Raw genomic sequence first — 19,303 nt, forward strand, 5'->3', positions numbered from 1 at the left:
TCCCTTACAATAGTTCTTACAGGAATATGTGGACCTTTTGTGACGGATCTCCAGATTTCTTCACCTTTATCTTTGGCCAATAAAAACCTTTCCATTCTAACTTTCCAGTGATCATATTCTTCCACAACTAGTAATGGGGCACGTGTAGGGCCACCCACACTATTTGTGATTTGCATTGAAATCATTTGTTGAGGATTAGAAGCAACCATTGAAGTTAAGATATCTTTAAGCTAAAGTGGTATATAGAAGAACTTTTATCCTAAACACAGAAATGGTTGAAATACCAAGGTAATCTCAAACCAACTATAATCTGATCTTATGGATTCAAAGGACAACCACTCAAGCTCTGATACCAATTGTGAAAACAAGATCGATGCGCAGGGACAAGGTTTGAAAACTCAAACCTTGAGTGAATGCTTAAGATCAATGTCTGCTTGCTAATAAGTGTGCAAGTCAAGTCTGGAAAGACCAGTCAAGTCTTAGATAATGTATTCAACAAATGATCAAGTCATTAAATGAAGAATAAGAGTAAATGATCAAAGTAAAGTTAATAAATGAAGAACAAGAAGAATGTTTGAAATAACTTAGTAAGGAGCCAAAAGATTTTTTGTGAAAAGATCCGTAGTTGACTTGTATTGAATGCTCCTTTAAATAGGAGTAAAGGTTACAACGAATTAACTAGAGTGTTTACATAGAACCAGACAAAAGAAATATTTCTGACATTCTGATTGTCCAAATAAGATAAAAGACTAAGTCCTATGAAACGTTACATCAATACAAGTACAAATATAATAAATACTTTAAGACAAAATAAGGTTCTTCCTGATCAGCATTCATTCCGGACATGAGTGTCACCCCGGAATGCCTTCAGTCTTCGCTTCGCCTTCTCTCTTGGTCCGGACCGTGTTCCGGACCACTCTCCACTTCGGAACATGCACACTTAGGAATGAGTAGATAGGATTGCTAGAGGTTCACTTTCAGGTTCCAACAAGAACCACTTACGATTTTTGAAGATTAGAAGGAGTGTTCTTGATGATAGTGGAGAGAGAATGGAAGTTTTTGAGGTGAAAGTGTAAGAAATGAAGAAAATGAAGGGATATGATACATATGGGGGTGAGTTCACGGCCATCTTGGGTATACGGCTGTACACTCATGTGTGCGGCCGTACACTCCTCTTGATGGAGTGCTTGGCTCAAGTTCTACACGATGAACCTAAGCTAACTCATCCCTAAACCCAAAACTTGAATGTACTAGGCTTAGAACACTCAAACAGACCCTAAACAATGCTAAAAGAGAGCAGAAACGAGTCTGACTCTCGATTGATTGGCTGGACTTACAAGACACAAAATTTTGGGTTGTCACATCAACTATCTCGAAGCGTACGCGAACACGTGCCCTCTCTGCATCAGTACAACGCCTAACCCTGAGATCGATGCATCATAGCACACTACCAAATCATCCGGCCCCTCATGTAGTACTAGAATCAGAGCCTCACATAACCTCTGTCTCAAGGTCTCGAAAGCCAACTGCTGATCCGGGCCCTATCGAAATGTCACATTCTTTTTGTTCAAGCGTGTCAAAGGCACCGCAATCTTGGAGAAATCCTGGATGAATCTCCGATAGTACCCGCTAGACCCAAGAAGATACGAATCTCAGATGCATTCTTCGATACTTACCACCGCATCACCGCCTCAACCTTGGCTGGATCCACCGAAATACCCTCCTGATTGATGATGTTGAAGGGTGTTGAGCATTCTAACACTCTTATGGTGTACATGCAACCCTAGAAACCTTGGATCTATGTTTTCTCTATTATACATGCAAATATGATTTTTCCAAGGTTCTCATCCTAAGTAGCATATCATGGGGTACTTGTAATATAAAAACTAGTAGAATGACTTACCTTTTCTTGTGGTTGATTGCTTGAATCTTCAAAAGCCTAGCACCAATAATGTGGATGCCTCAAGTGGAATCACAAATCACCAAAACAACTTGGAAGACTTTGAGAGAATATGAAGCACTTCTAGAAATCGGCCCACTCCTGTTCTCACACACACTAGTGCCATTTCATGTGCCAAAGACCTCTTTATATAGTATGAAGGATTAGGGTTACCTCCATGTAAACCCCAATACCCATGACATTTCATTTCCATAGGATCCATGGGTTAAAAACTCCATGGACTATCCATGCAAGCTTAGCCCATCCTAAATGAACTTTGGCCCATCCTATATATATATATATAATATATATATATATATATATATATATATATATATATACAAGAGTCCATATTTAATTAGTTCCTTTTGATCACTAAATTAATTCCAAATTAATTCTTGATCAATACTAATTAAATAATATGATTTCATATTAATATATTATGACTTATAATATATTAATAAATCATAAATATACTATTCTCAAAAGATTATCCATACAAATTGTTTCGGTGAAGTGCAACCCAAATGGACCATGCCGGGTCGGGTCAAGTACATACCAAATATATTTACGGACTTAGACACATTATCCAACAATCTCCCACTTGGATAAGTCTGATAACTATAGTTGCAAGTATGATTTCAGGAACCGACCAGCAATCGTAGCTCTTAAAACTCTGTTGAACTATGAAGTGCCATTTTAGATAAGTGATCATATAATCCTCTGCTCTCAAGATATCAGCCGGACAAATACATGGAACAACGTCGTACTTATTGTCCAGCAGTTTGTTTCCCGATTTCCGATTTGTTTGACATAGAACTAAAATGAACACATCAATTTGGTTCTGACCGGGCCCGACACATAGGTCAAAACAAAATCATCGAGGGGCCCAGATATCGCTTCTAATCCTCCAAGGACTAAAAGGAACATATAAACTTCAACTCATATTCTTGTTCTACTACTTGTTGAATCATACACAAAGGCACGTTTTATGACATCAAGTTACTGATGCGTTTTCGTACAATCAATGCACAACCAACTCATAGGAAACAACTCATATCTCTAGGTTTGAAGACTTATATGATATTACCGTCTCACGATCACTCGAGATAAATTCCATGAAGTGATACAAGTGAGCGTGGGTTTAATCCAATACTCAGAACTTATGAGCACTCATGAATGTTGTAGCAAGTCTTGCTATTTCCAACACCTTAGACATCTACAAGCCCAATTCATGACAGTCTTGATTCATACCTACTTCCAACATATGACTGACTGTGGAGAGTTTGAATAAAGTAATTATTCTGGAAGTCAAAACATGCAAAGTTAATAAAATAGTAAACGATTGACACAAGATAGTAACACCTTACTTATAAATAAACAACAACTTTTATTTAATCATCAAATGTCAATTACATTTTACAAGTTTCAGAGCTATCTAATCTGTAAAACTAATATCGTCCTTCAGCCCGATGCGCCTCACATGCTGCAAATGCCTAACCCTAGTCAGTCCCTTCGTGAGGGGATCTGTTGGGTTCTCTTCTGACGATACCCTCTTTGCCACGAGGAGTCCTTCTTCTATCTCATGTCTTATGAAGTGATATTTTTTGTCAATGTGTCTGGATCTGCCATGATCTCTCGGTTCCTTGGCTAAGGCAACCACACTATTGCTGTCACAGAAAATCTCCATGGGCTCCTTTATAGCTGGTACAACTCCAAGGTTTCCGATGAAATTCTTCAGCCATATCGCCTCCTTTTCCGCTTCACTCGCTGCTATGTACTCTGATTCACATGTCGAATCAGCTATCATCTCCTGCTTGGAACTTTTCCAAGTAATCGCTCCTCCATTCATGGTAAAGACCCAGCCCGACTGAGAGCAAAAATTATCCCTATCAGTCTAGAAGCTAGCATCACTATACACCACTACTCTCAAGTCATCACTCCCACCAAGGGTAAGAATCCAATCCTTAGTCCTTCCCTGGTACTTGAGAATGTTCTTTACCGCAATCCAGTGAGCCTTGTCAGGGTTCTCGTGATATCTGCTAACCATGCTCAAAGCAAAGGTTACATCAGGGCGGGTACAAGTCATAGCATACATGATCGAGCCAACAACAGAAGCATATGGTAATCGACTTATCTCATCTATCTCAGCCTCTGTACTCGGACTCTGAGCCTTGCTCAGTTTGGCATTGCTTTGGATCGGTAAATCACCTTTCTTGGAATTCTGCATGTTGAACCTTTTCAACACATTTTCCAAGTAGGTGCTCTAACTAAGTCCAATTATTCTTTTACTCCTTTCTCTCAATATCCTAATCCCTAGGATATAGGCAGCTTCTCCAAGGTCCTTCATAGCGAAACACTTCCCAAGCCAGGACTTAATCTCCTGCAAGGTTGGGATGTCATTTTCTATGAGTAGTGTGTCATCCACATACAATACCAAAAAGCTAACTATACTCCCACTAGCTATGACATATGCACAGGACTCATCTTCTTTTCTCGAAAAACCAAACTCTTTGACTTTCTCATCAATACAAAGATTCCAGCTGCGAGATGCTTGTTTCAATCCATAAATGGATTTCTCAAGCTTGCACACTCTATCAGGATACTCTGCATTGACAAAAACCTTTGGCTGACTCATGTAAACATCCTCAGCCAACTTTCCTTTAAGGAAAGCGGTTTTGACATCCATTTGCCATATTTCATAATCATGAAATGCAGCAATGGCTAACATAACCCTAATAGACGTAATATTCGCTACTGGTGAGAAGGTTTCATCATAGTCAACTCCCTTAGTTTGAGTGAAGCCCTTCGCAACCAAACGTACCTTATAAGTGTGCACTTTCCCATCCATGTCGGTCTTCTTCTTGAAGATCCATTTGCACCGACCGTCTTACGACTCGGTACATTGTCAACCAAGTTCCAAACTTGATTGTCATATATGGACTGAATCTCGCTGTCCATGGCCTCTTTCCATTTAGTAGACTCAGGGCCTGCCATGTCTTCCCTATAGCTGTTAGGTTCATCCAAATTTACCAGTGTACTATCACTGATAAATGTATCACCTTCCGTAGTAATATGGAAACCATAGTAATGCTCAGGTGGATTCCTAACTCTAGTGGAACGCCTCAGAGGTACAGACTTGTCAGTTGGTTCAATAGGAGTTTCCTCCTCAAGTTGATTGCTAGGGTTTGAGGTTCCTTCACCACTTGACTCTTGAAGCTCTTCAAGGTCAAATTGCCTCCCACTGTTTCCTTGGCTTATAAATTCTCTCTCGCGAAAGACCCCTCTCCTTGCCACAAAGACCACATTCTCACTGGGTCTGTAGAAGAGGTAACCAAAAGATTTATGTGGATAGCCGATGAAAATACACCGCTCACTACGAGGTTCGAGCTTGTCCTGAGTCTGACGTCTCACGAAAGCCTTGGAACCCCAAATCTTGATGTGCTCCAAATTAGGAACTTTCTCAGTCCACATCTCGTGAGGTGTTTTGGCAACCTTCTTGGTAGGGACTAGACTAAGGATATGGGCGGCAGTCTCTAAGGTATATCCCCAAAATGAGATTGGTAACGAAGCTCGACTCATCATGGAACAAACCATTTCTAACAAGGTTCTATTGCGCCTCTCAGCCACACCATTAAGCTGTGGTGTTCTGGGAGGTGTCAATTGTGAAACAATTCCACATTCCTTAAGATAGTCAAGGAACTCTGTACTAAGATACTCTCCTCCTCGATCGGATTAGAGCATCTTAATGTTCCTGCCCAACTGATTCTCCACTTCCTGTTTAAACTCTTTGAACTTTTCAAAGGTTTCTGACTTATGCTTGATTAAGTAGACATAACTATATCTACTGTAATCATCAGTAAAAGTCACATAGAAGCGGTTAGCATCCCTTGTGGCGGTTATGAAGGGTCCACACACATATGTGTGTATGAGGTCCAACAAACCCTCACCCCTAGCACAAGTACCAGTGAAGGGTGACTTTGTCATTTTTCCAAGTAAACAAGATTCGCAACTATCATCTGACCTTAAGTCAAATGACTCCAAGACTCCAACCTTTTGGAGTTGGCCTATGCGCTTCTTGTTGACATGTCCAAGACGACAATGCCACAAGGATGCTTTGTCCAAACTAGTGGAAGAATCAATATGCAACACATTATTTCTTAGGTTGTCTACAACCGACACAGTTTCATATACACCATCACAAGGTAATGCTTTAAAATAAAGAACACCATTATAAAAAGCATTAATACCACCACATTCATTATCAAATGAAAAAGTAAATCCTTGTTTGTACAAACTGTGAAAAGAAATAATATTTCTCACCATTTCAGACGAGTAACAACATTTATTCAAATATAACATTAACCCACTACTTAGAAAAAAGAATAAACTCCAATCTTGGTGAGAGGTGAAGCTTTCCTATTCCCCATGCTCAAGTTTATCTTTCCGTGCTCCACATCCTCACTTCTTCTTAGGCCCTGCAAATTAGAACATATATGAATACCATAACCTGTATCAAGGACCCAAGAATTAGTATGCGGTGAGTTATTAGACAATATAGTGTAAATACCTACATGGGTAGGTTTAACCTTCCCATCCTTAACATCTTGTAGGTACTTGGGGCAGTTTCGTTTCCAGTTCCCCCTATCATGACAATGGAAGCATTCAGCTTCTTTTGGGTTGGAAGAGGGAGTGACAGGACCACCTTTGGTCCCACTTGAAGAGGAGCCATCAAGAGACTGTCCCTTGGTACCCTTCGAAGGGGCCTTCCTCTTTTTCCCTTTACCTTGACCGATTGCCAGAACAGGGGCGGTGTTAGGAGTAGGAGTATTAACAACCGATTTACTTTTGAGACAACTTTCGGCGGTCTTCAAAAGTCCTTGAAGCTTGCTGAGTGTGACCTCATCCTTGTTTATATGATAGGCCATTCAGAACTGATCATAACAAGTAGGTAAGGAGTGCAGTATGATGTCAATAGCCAACTCCTCAGGGAAGTTCACATTCAACTTCAGCAAACGGTCCATAAACCTTTGCATTTTCTGCATGTGGCCCGTGATGGGTTCACCATCCTTCATTCGGGTTGTTATCATGGAAGAGATGATTTCATACCTCTCTTAACGAGCACTCTGATGGTATCTTTCCATCAGGTCCATGTGCATCTCAAAAGGGTAAAAGTCCTCATAGGACTTCTAGAGTTCAGCTGTCATTGTGGCCAACACGATACATGCCACCTTGGTGGCATCTCTCTCATGCGCCCTAAAGTCAGCGATCTCCTGTGGAGTAGCAGTAAACTCATCAATTTCCTTCAGCTCCTTGTCGAGGACATATTCCTTGTCCTCGTAACGTGTGACCATCCTGATGTTCCTGATCGAATCATTAAAGTTGGAACCATCAAAGATGACTCTCCCAGAGAGGTTCATGAGAGAGAAGGATCCGGTAGGGTTTGAGCCAAAAGCATTGTTGGAAGACATCTGAAAAGAAGAAAGACAGGTTTAGATTAGATAAAGAATCCTTAATAAGACACCCAAATGTAATATTAAGGCTAGGACCCAACACAATACTTCATAACTTGGAAGAGGGATTTCGTAATCCAAGCTATGAAATATTTGAAGGTAGGTGAATGACGATTTACCAATTTCCACCATGAAAAACGAAATAAATATTAGGTTTTAATTGGTTTGAAACTCCTAGATCTTTTGAGATTCATTGAACTTTTCAATGGCATGTTTAAATCTCAATTGTGCCCTCTCAAGTTTGTGACTGGGATGCCGAGGATCACAAACAAGGTGTGAATAACCATGCAAATTAACTTGGCACCCTTAATCTTTATCACCTAATCAATGTGTCGGTTACCCACACGCGCTCCACTGATCTATGATAAACATTAAGTCACCCTTTGCTAGTCTTACTAGTCCATGTTAGTGTGCCGGTTAGCCACACACGCTACACCAACGACTTGGTAGGGTACAAAGTGTAATTTCATGGGTTAGCACCAAATTCACATTTTCCTAAAGTAACTAAGATTGGGAATTTATAAAAGGTTTAGTTACTTTATATTCATCATTATACTTTTAATGAGAATTATAGTCCTTGTCCTACCCGTTTGGCTAACGACCCTCCACCAGTCAAGGAAGCGGTGGGTGAGAGTGGACACCCATTAAGCTGCCATTTTATAGGCAACAACCTTATACCCCCCTTATAGACCGACTTCGTGAATGAGGTCTACTAACGGTAAGACTGAATTGCTCTTTTATATATATATATATATATATATATATATATATATATATATATATATATATATATATATATATATATATATATATATATATATATATTATTAACTAATAATACTGTAAAGTATAAGGGTTGAATTTTAACTTTTAAAACTTTAGGGTTTGGAATTAAAGTGTGTGTGAGACTTTACAAATTCCAAAACTTAATGGCAAGTTTTGAAACTATTCAAAAACTTTTCATTTCTATAACTTATGAGTTTTAATGGTGTTAAAGAAAAGACTTTTGGAATTCCATAACTTGAGGACAAGTTATGGAGTCCATTAATTGGCATTTAGATCAAGAATTAAACTAACAAACAATTTGCAAATAATTCCTATGATCTAATAAAACTCATAAGCAAGAACATTCATATTAACAAATTTCAAGAATCATATAATCATAATATAAAACTTGAAACTATGATAATTTTTCATTGAAATTGGATTAGCATAATCATTACCACATCAAAAACAGATTTTACAAGTCCAAAACAGTTTAGGGTAATGATTCTAGTCCAATTCCAGCAACAAAACTCGGAAATCTGCACACAAGGCCTGCTACTCGCTGAGTGCATGAACCTACTCGACGAGTAGGATGAAGATTCACTTGGACTCGTCGAGTCCCCTCATGGACTCGGCGAGTTCACTGAACAGTTAGCAGAATTTTGACTTTTTCAAGCAGTTTGCATCAAGTATAATGAAAACAAGCGTAGGCTCCGATACAACTGAAGGGTTTTGAGCATTCTAACACTCCTATGGTGTACATGCAACCCTAGAAACCTTGGATCTTTGTTTTCTCTATTATACATGCAAATATGATTTTTCCAAGGTTCTCATCCTAACTAGCATATCATGGGGTACTTGTAATATAAAAACTAGTAGAATGACTTACCTTTTCTTGTGGTTGATTGCTTGAAGCTTCAAGAGCCTAGCACCAATAATATGGATGCCTCAAGTGGAATCACAAATCACCAAAACAACTTGGAAGACTTTGAGAGAATATGAAGCACTTCTAGAAATCGGCCCACTCCTGTTCTCACACACACTAGTGCCATTTCATGTGCCAAAGACCTCTTTATATAGTATGGAGGATTAGGGTTACCTCCATGTAAACCCTAATACCCATGACATTTCATTTCCATAGGATCCATGGGTTAAAAACTCCATAGACTATCCATGCAAGCTTAGCCCATCCTAAATGAACGTTGGCCCATCCTATATATATAAGAGTCCATATTTAATTAGTTCCTTTTGATCACTAAATTAATTCCAAATTAATTCTTGATCAATACTAATTAAATAATATGATTTCATATTAATATATTATGACTTATAATATATAAATAAATCATAAATATACTATTCTCAAAAGATTATCCATACAAATTGTATCGGTGAAGTGCAACCCAAATGGACCATGCCGGGTCAGGTCAAGTACATACCAAATATAGTTACGGACTTAGACACCTTATCCAACAGATGTGCCCCAAAAACTGCACCTCTTGCAACCAGAAATCACACTTTGAGAACTTGGCATAAAGCCTTTCCGTTCTCAGCGTCTCCAATACCTCCCTCAAATACTGTTCATGTAGCTCCTTGGTCTTAGAATAGACCAGGATATCATCAATAAAAACGATCAACGACCGATCCAGCATCGGTCTACACACCATGTTCATGAGATCCATGAACGTTGTTGGGGCATTGGTGAGCCCGAATGGCATCACCACAAACTCATAATGCCCGTACCGGGTCCTGAAAGTTGTCTTCGGTATATCCTCATCCTTAATCCTCATCTGATGGTACCTCGACCGAAGATTAATCTTGGAAAACCAAGATGCACCCTGCAATTGATCGAAGAAATCGTCAATCCTCGGGAGCGGATAACGGTTTTTCACCGTTAGCTTGTTCAGCTCTCGATAATCAATACACATCCTATGTGACCCATCGTTCTTTTTCACGAACATGATCGGTGCTCCCCACGGGGAACTACTCAGACGAATAAACCCTCGGTCCAGTAGCTACTGAAGCTGCGTAGATAGCTCCTGCATCTCGGGCGGAGCTAGCCGGTATGGTGCCTTAGCTTTCGGATCGGCACCCGACACCAAATCAATGCTAAACTCCACCTGCCTCTCCGAAGGCACTCCAGGTAACTCCTCGGGAAAGACATCCTGGAACTCTTATACAACCGGTACACTTCCCAAATCCGTCGTGGTCTCAACCATCGTATCACAGGTATCGATATGAAGCTACATTACACTGAGAGATTAAAGGAGATGTAAATCACTAGTGTAAATGAATGTAAGGTTTGTTTATGCTTATGTTTCTGTATTGACGATGACATCCCAAAGTTTCAATATAAACAAAATACATTTCTTCGGAAATGCTTTGATAATATTATTATCATGTTTTTCTGGGAACAAATTCCGCAATATTATCCTTTAAAATGAATACTCTGATTTTTGAATAAGCATAAATAAAATTTTTAAAATGAACGTGAATTTGGGGATATCACCGTTGGTATCAGAGCATTAGTTTAAGCGAACTAGTAACAAGGATTTACTTCTAGACTTAAACTTAGAATGCTAAGCGATGATTGTGAGTTGAGTGTGTCTAATATATTTTAGGAAGTACACCTGAATAGACACAAGCACTAGCTTATTTAGGGTAGATGCCCAAAATGCTTTTATGTGTAAATGATTTGTGATGCTTTATGATGCATTTGATTGGATCTATGGTCTGTTGCCGACCGGATCTAGAAACTTTATGTGTTCAAATTTATAAATGTTTAATTACAGCATATGTTTAATTACGGCATTAGAACTGGAATGTAACTTTTTGGAGTAATAAGGAGTATTATGCGTCTAAACCTTCTCTATCTTAAATTTATCATAATGAACAACTATTACGGTGTATGGAACGTCATGATAAGGAGTCATACCAGACTGAGAAAATAGAGGAAATAACAAAGCTGATGATAGTGAATGATACACATCGGAAGATATCGTAAGAGAGGTATCTTGCCTTTAGAATGTGTCTAATAAAAAATACGCCCAGTACGGGAGAAATACACTTTCTATTAGCTGAAAGGAAGAACTTTTGTTATAGCCCATGAAGTTATCCCATCGTCTGGCATTTCCACCACCAACCTAGTTGAAGCAGAATTGATGATTGAAGATACGCATGGAAGAAGTCCTAGTAGAGTCTAGGAAAATTTTTATGACTATTTGGACAAATTCGTATGTGTTTAATTGTTTTGTGATTTTAGGAAATAAGAACTTGGGGACTATGGGAAAATACTTGGGACAAGTATGAGTAGGTGTGAAAGGTAGTAGAGGCCTATACTACCGGAAGCACATGACTCGCACTTGGATCAGGGAAAGTCATACGGTTACCAGGAAGCTAGTAATTGATTCCATTTTGTTCAAGTATGTTGTTACCATCTTTTCAGTAATAACTAAGAAGATGATTGTTATTTCGACCCTAATGGTCATATCAAATCGAGTCCGATTAAGATGAGTATGTTACGTTGTTCAGAGAACCAAGATCGATGTAGCATCTAACTTAAGCCAGAAGATTGAAGTGAAAGATAATCGAAGCGATGAATAGAAGTATCGCGATCACCGTTAAAGTAAAGAAGCTTGTAGCTAGAATTACTACATGCTAGAACATGATTATATCACATTAGAACATGAAGGAATGTATATTCCATTCTGGAATTTGACTCTAAGAGACATGAGTCTAAGCATTGCATTATACGATGAGAGGTTATTAGAACATGACCCATAAGTCTGTTTAGGAAGAAGTAGGAGTCTCCAATAAGGATCGATTTTGTAACTCGAAGGTTACAATTGAAAGTCCAACATAGGATTGAGAGTAGATGCAAGATTGAGCATCGCCAGCAGTCAAGAAGTCCAAGAGTTAAATACTTATTCAAGGGAACATATAAGTTACAGTTATTATCTAGGATGAAAAGATAACGTATGGAGTCATTATACAAGCCCCGTTTTGTTGATGATTCTGGGACGTAATCATCTTAAGAGGGGATATAATTGTAACGCCCGCAGATTCGGGCTAGTGAATTTAGAGACAATAAGCGTCAAAAATGACTTTTTGATGGAAGATTATTTAGAATGAATAATATTAACCAAGTAATAGTATATGTCACAAGGGTTCCATACATATAAAGAACGCCGAAATCTGAGTTATAACGAAGAAGTTACGGCTCGTCGATGTTTTACAGGTGAACCGACATAGTACTGCGTAACGTAAAAAGTGAATTTTTGATAAATTACTTTTTAGCCTTAGGGATCTAAGCGAAAGTTGTAGTATACATTAAACCAAGAGCGTGTATAAAAAGAATGTCAAAATTTGACTTCGTATGAGGAAGTTATAATTTTTCTAAGATTTGGCATAACAGTATGCAGCTCAGAATTCGAATGTTAGATCGATCAATTTTTAGCCGACACAACTTAAATGAGAATTTAAGATCTCATTAATAGGAGCTCAACGATAAAAAGACAGTCGAAAACGGAGTCCGTATGTAGAAGTTATGAATTTTACACGGTCGGTAAACAATGTAGTCTTCTCATACTATTTAATTTAATATCGGTCGAGAACTAGCCGATGGAGTCAAAAGTAGAGTTGTAGATCTTGTCAATACCTACGCGTGGATTTAAAGAACGTCGAAAATGGAGCTCGTATGTGAAAGTTACGGAATTTAGAAGTCCGGATGGGCTGATGCGAAGTGGGTGACGTGGCGCGATCTGAGCCATTGCTTCCTCCCCACGCCTTGCCACCAGATGGTGACACCAGGAACCCAACTCGATGAGTTGGAGGCCCAGAACTCACCGAGTTGAGCTATTTTTCATCCTATAAATACCATGCGAGGCTCACTAGCTCATTTTCCTCACACCTCACACCTCAACCCTTCTCTCTCTCTCTCTCTCTCTCTCTCTCTCTAACTTCTCTCTAAACCTCTCCCACCATTTAGTAACTTCTAAGTGCTAGAGGAAAGCCCCCAGAGTGCCAGAAGGCTCCGAGAAAAAGAGCTTTTCGGCTCGGAAGTTCTGCCCCCGCAGAACCCAGTTCCTAGTCGCGATAAATTTTAGACTAAAATCTAGTGATAATTATACTATGTTTCGTCGAAGGAAAATAGAATCGTTAGAAGAGAAGCGCTGCCCGATTTGGGAATCATCACTTTAACAAGTAAATGCATAGTCCCTTTCATTAACATGATTTTAATACAATTATTGATTAAAGTATAAAATATATGTTTGTGTGTGAAATATTTGATATTGCCTGAAATACGTGTTAAGAGCATATCTGACAATATATGATGATTTGGGATACAGAGTAAACCTAAATTAATTAAGAGGAACATTGGGTAGTATCTCCTTATTAGTAAGAGTGAGATATATACGGAGGGTAGAACTTTAAAACTTGTCATTGATCCGGGAGCATGGATTAGACTTAGTCATTCGTCCTTAGTCCGAGAGTATGGAGAGGACATAATATATGTCATTAATCCGAGATCATGGATTGAGACATAGTCAATTGTCCCTACTCCGAGAGTATGGAATGGGCACAGTTATTGATCCGAGAGTGTGGATTAGACATACTTGATCCGGGAGTATGGATTAAGTTAAGAGGTTAATTTTAGATCCGAGAGTATGGATCGTGTCGTTGTAAGGATCGACGGGGTGGGATAAGAATTGTTTATATAAGATGAAATTGTATATTTTGTGAGTTCCAAAATATAAATATATGATATAACATTGTGGGATAGAAATCCCTATGTACTCACCAGGTTTCCCAACCTGACCCACTCAGTTTATTTGTATCACAGGTGTCGATATGAAGCTACATTATACTGAGAGATTAAAGGAGATGTAAATCACTAGTGTAAATGAATGTATGGTCTGTTTATGCTTATGTATCTATATTGAAGATGATATCCCAAAGTTTTAATATAAACAAAATACATTTCTTCAGAAATGCTTTGATAATATTATTATCATGTTTTTCTGGGAACAAATTCCACAATATTACCCTTTAAAATGAATACTCTGATTTTTGAATAAGCATAAATAAATTTTTTAAAATGACCATGAATTTGGGGATGTCACGGTTGGTATCAGAGCATTAGTTTAAGCGAACTAGGAATAAGGATTTATTTCTAGACTTAAAATTAGAATGCTAAGCGATGACTGTGAGTCGACTGTGTCTAATATATTTTAGAAAGTACACCTGAATAGACACAAACACTAGCTTATTTAGGGTAGATGCCCAATATGCTTTTATGTGCTAAATGATTTGTGATGCTTTATGATTGGATCTATGGTCTGTTGCCGACCGGATCTAGAAAACTTTATGTGTTCATATTTCTAAACGTTTAATTACAGTATTAGAACTGGCATGTAACTTTTCGGAGTAATAAGGAGGATTACGTGTGAAAACCTTTTCTATCTTAAATTTATCGTCTTGAACAACTATTACGGTGTATGGAACATCATGATAAGGAGTCATACCAGACTGAGGAAATAGAGGAAATACGAAAGCTGATGATAGTGAATGATACCTATCGGAAGATATCGTAAGAGAGGTATCTTGCCTTTAGAATGTGTCTAATAAATAATACGTCCAGTACAGGAGAAGTACACTTTCTATTAGCTGAGAGGAAGAACTTTTGTTATAGCCCATGAAGTTATCCCATCATTAGGCATTTCAACCACCAACCGAGTTGAAGCAGAATTGATGATTGAAGATACACATGGAAGAAGTCCTAGTAGAGTCTAGGAAAATTTTTATGATTATTTGGACAAATTCGTATGTGTTAAATTATTTTGTGATTTTAGGAAATAAGAACTTGGGGACTACGGGATAATACTTGGGACAAGTATGAGTAGGTGTGAAAGATAGTAGAGGCCTATACTACCGGAAGCACATAACTCGCACTTGGATCAAGGAAAGTCATACGGTTACCAGGAAGCTAGTAATTGATTCCGTTTTGTTCAAGTATGTCGTTACCATCTTTTCAGTAATAACTAAGAAGATGATTGTTATTTCGACCCTAGTGGCCATATCAAATCAAGTCCGACTAAGATGAGTATGTTACGTAGTTCAGACAAACAAGATTGATGTAGCATCGAACTTAAGCCAGAAGATTGAAGTGAAAGATAATCGAAGCGATGAATAGAAGTATCGCGATCACTGTTAAAGTAAAGAAGCTTGTAGCTAGAAGTACTACATGCTAGAACACGATTATATCGCATTAGAACATGAAGGAATGTATATTCCATTATGGAATTTGACTCTAAGAGACATGAGTCTAAGCATTGCATTATACGATGAGAGGTCATTAGAACTTGAGCCATCGGTGGGGTGGGATAAGAATTTTAGATCTGAGAGTATGGATCGTGTCGTTGTAAGGATTGATGGGGTGGGATAATAATTGCTTATATAAGATGAAATTGTATATTTTATGAGTTCTTATATATATATATATATATATATATATATATATATATATATATATATATATATATATATGACATAACATTGTGGGATTGAAATCCCTATGTACTCACCAGGTTTCCCAACTTGACCCACTCAGTTTATTTGTATCACATGTGTCGATACGAAGCTACATTACATTGAGAGATTAAAGGAGATGTAAATTACTAGTGTAAATGAATATAAGGTCTGTTTATGCTTATGTTTCTGTATTAACGATGACATCCCAAAGTTTTAATATAAACAAAATACATTTCTTCGGAAATGCTTTGATAATATTATTATCATGTTTTTCTGGGAACAAATTCCGCAATATTATCCTTTAAAATGAATACTCTGATTTTTGAATAAGCATAAAGAAAATTTTTAAAATGACCGTGAATTTGGGGATGTCACATTAACTGCTCACAAGCCAGCTGTTGTGATTTTCTGTCACACCCCAAACCAGAACGGTAGAATCGTTCGAGGGCGGATGACTTCATGTAGTATCATAACAGTTGAATGTAGATAAAGCATTAGAAACTGTATGTAACGATTTGCATTTTAACATAAGTTTTTCTTGCGTTTCACTTGTATTTATCCCCCTAAAATATAGTAAAAACGTGAAAATATAGGGGTATGAACTCACCTGGAAAGTGTGGTGATTTGACGAAAACAAGACTTTTCTCGGGCAGCACTTCGACCGGGAAGTGGGAAATTTCTCGGGATTTCCGGACCTTCGGACCTTCGTCGTAGCTTGGATACGTAACCGGGGCTTCGGGATAGTTTCAGGAGGCTTGAAAGTGAGAAAATGGGAGAGAAATGGTGTAAATTAGCAAATGTAGCCGGAACCCTCGCATCCTATTTATAGGAGGGAACCTGGCCCTCGTACGCTGGGCGTACGCGCGTACGCGGGGCGTACGTCAGCGATGATGTCACCCTCGGACGTCGGACTTTGGTAGGGACGCGCTAGAGGGTAGCGGGGGACGTGGTCGATCCGAGGCCTTGTATGGCGTACGCTGGGCGTACCCCCCCTCGGCTTGTGTGCCTCGATCTTCTAAAATGCGTAACTTTCGCATACGAGCTCCGTTTTTGACGTTCTTTATATCCACGCGTAGCTGAGAATATAATCTACAACTTTAATTTAGACTTCGTTGGCAAATTTTGACTTTATTTTTAATTATATAATTTTAATAGGCCGGGACAGGAAAAGACCGTTAAAAATACATAACTTCTTCATCTGATGTCCGTTTTCGTCTGTCTTTTTACCGTTGTACTACTATTGTCGAGATCTTCAACTCTCGTTTAGGTTGTGACGCCTAAGTATCGCTCGATCTCTATTTCGAGTTTTTAGCTGTCTACCGCTACTCCGAAACTTAGAAAAATCCTAACTTCCTCATACGAAGTCAGATTTGGACGTTCTTTTTATGTACGTTCACGGTTTAATGATATCTACAACATTCGTTTAGATACCTAAGACTAAAAAGTATTTTATTGAAATTTCGCGTTTTACGCTTAATAGTGTTTTACCGGTTTTGCTGCGGATTTTTGATTGGTCATAACTTCTTCGTTATAACTCAGATTTTTGTGTTCTTTATATTTCTGAAAACCTTGTTACGATATCTATTACTTTATGCAACCCAATTGAGACTTTGGAACATTTTATTTTTGACGCTATTTTTATTATATCAAAAGTAGATTACAATACCTGACTTAGGTTACATTGACTTGAAATATCGGGTTGTCACACTTTCTTACTTCTTACCTACTCTACTGTTGTTGCATCTAAAAGATGCATTTTCACGTACTTACTCTATTCTTACATTGGGAAGTCACACACTCCTAATGTTTCTAACTTCTCAGCTCTAGGTGACATTTGGTCATCCCATTCTCTTACTGGAATCTACACACAACCTTAGAATCTTCTCATGAGTCCACTATCTTCTCACTATTCTATGCAACTCCATAGACTTTATTTCTAACCGTCCCTTATTGCACACAAGGTTTAATCTTTCCTCTTTCTCTAAAAGTTACTCACAAGTAAATTGTTACATAACATACGCATATCTACACAATCTAACGAGTCTATCTGTCACACCCCCGTCCAGTGGCGGAAACGTCGGGCTGTACGACTTATTCATGGATCATAGCTCATTTTCAGACAAAGAAAATTACAAAAATATAATATAATATGGCTGATATTACTGGATAAAAGAGATTACATCATATCTGCTTAGTTTTTACATAGTAGTTCAAGTACGATGTGTGCCTAAACAGTTACGTATTTAAACAAACAAAAAACAGAACTATAACTGATAACGAAATTTCCAAGAGAATTTCTGATTGTGTGTAACTCCAACATCTTATGTTCTTGAATACAATGTGTTTTGAAAAGTACATCAAACTAAAGTTGTTGCATTCACAGTTTTTGGCTATGTGTACTTTTTAACCCAAAAAGTATACATTTACAGTATATAAGTATTTTCTAACTTATATAATACTTTTTATGTCACACCCCCAAACCTGAACGACGGAAACATTCGGGGGCGAAGGACGTCATGTACAGTATCATAACAATTGAATAGTAAAGAAAGTACACACAACCATCATATACATAATTGAAAAGTTTACATGATTGTAAGTATTACATGTTTCAAAATTCAATTACAATATGATGTTCAAAAGATTTTATTAACACCAGAGCATTAATCTTCAAAAGTAGTTGACAACCTGATTTAGCGATTTCCTGAGAATACAACTTATTTTAAAGAAAAAGTGTCAACAACTAAGTTGGTGAGTTCATAAGTAGTTATTTGAATAAATGCATGCCATTCGTAAGTTCATATTTGTTTCTAGAAAATCGGATATTTTCTATAAAATGAGTTATGATTTGTTGCTGTATAAAATGGATGTATTGAACCTAGAAAATCCTATATTTTCCTAAAAATTGAGAAGTAGTCTTAATGCTCCAAGACCGTAATTTGTAAGTAAATATGCTATACTTAGCTTGATAAAATATAGTTTTATTAGTAAATAAAACTATCTGAAGATTTGCATTTTCACGTAAAAATAATTGTATTATTACTTTTTACGAAAGACTTAATACCATAAGAGTCGTCTATCATGTGAGTTTTCATAACCGTACTAAGATGGGCTTGCCTGTAGCGATGTTCTTCAGGCATCAAAATGTTATGACATTTGTCACCCTTAACCTGACGGTCGGGCTGTAGCTAACAGCCAGGGTGTGGGATCATCAGTCTCGTATAGATCTATAGACACTTATCACGTTCTCCTGACAGAGACTCAGGATATAAAACGGGACTTTCTTGTATACCTTGATAGGTACTAGGAAGACGAATGACTCACAAATTCCCAACGAGATTACGTATTTTCGAAATGAATGTAGTTATGTCCAAAATGATTACCCTTTTTACGATGTTTATAAAGGCATAAAATAAATCATATATATATATATATATATATATATATATATATATATATATATATATATATATATATATATATGCACCTTATTTTATCCCGATAGGGTAAAGTGGTATCATGAGATGTTTTGCATGCTAATATTTTCAGATAAAAG

This window comes from Lactuca virosa, chromosome 2, assembly GCF_052849685.1.
Source record: "Lactuca virosa cultivar CGN04683 chromosome 2, Lactuca_virosa_CGN04683_v6, whole genome shotgun sequence".
Lineage (NCBI taxonomy): Eukaryota > Viridiplantae > Streptophyta > Magnoliopsida > Asterales > Asteraceae > Lactuca > Lactuca virosa.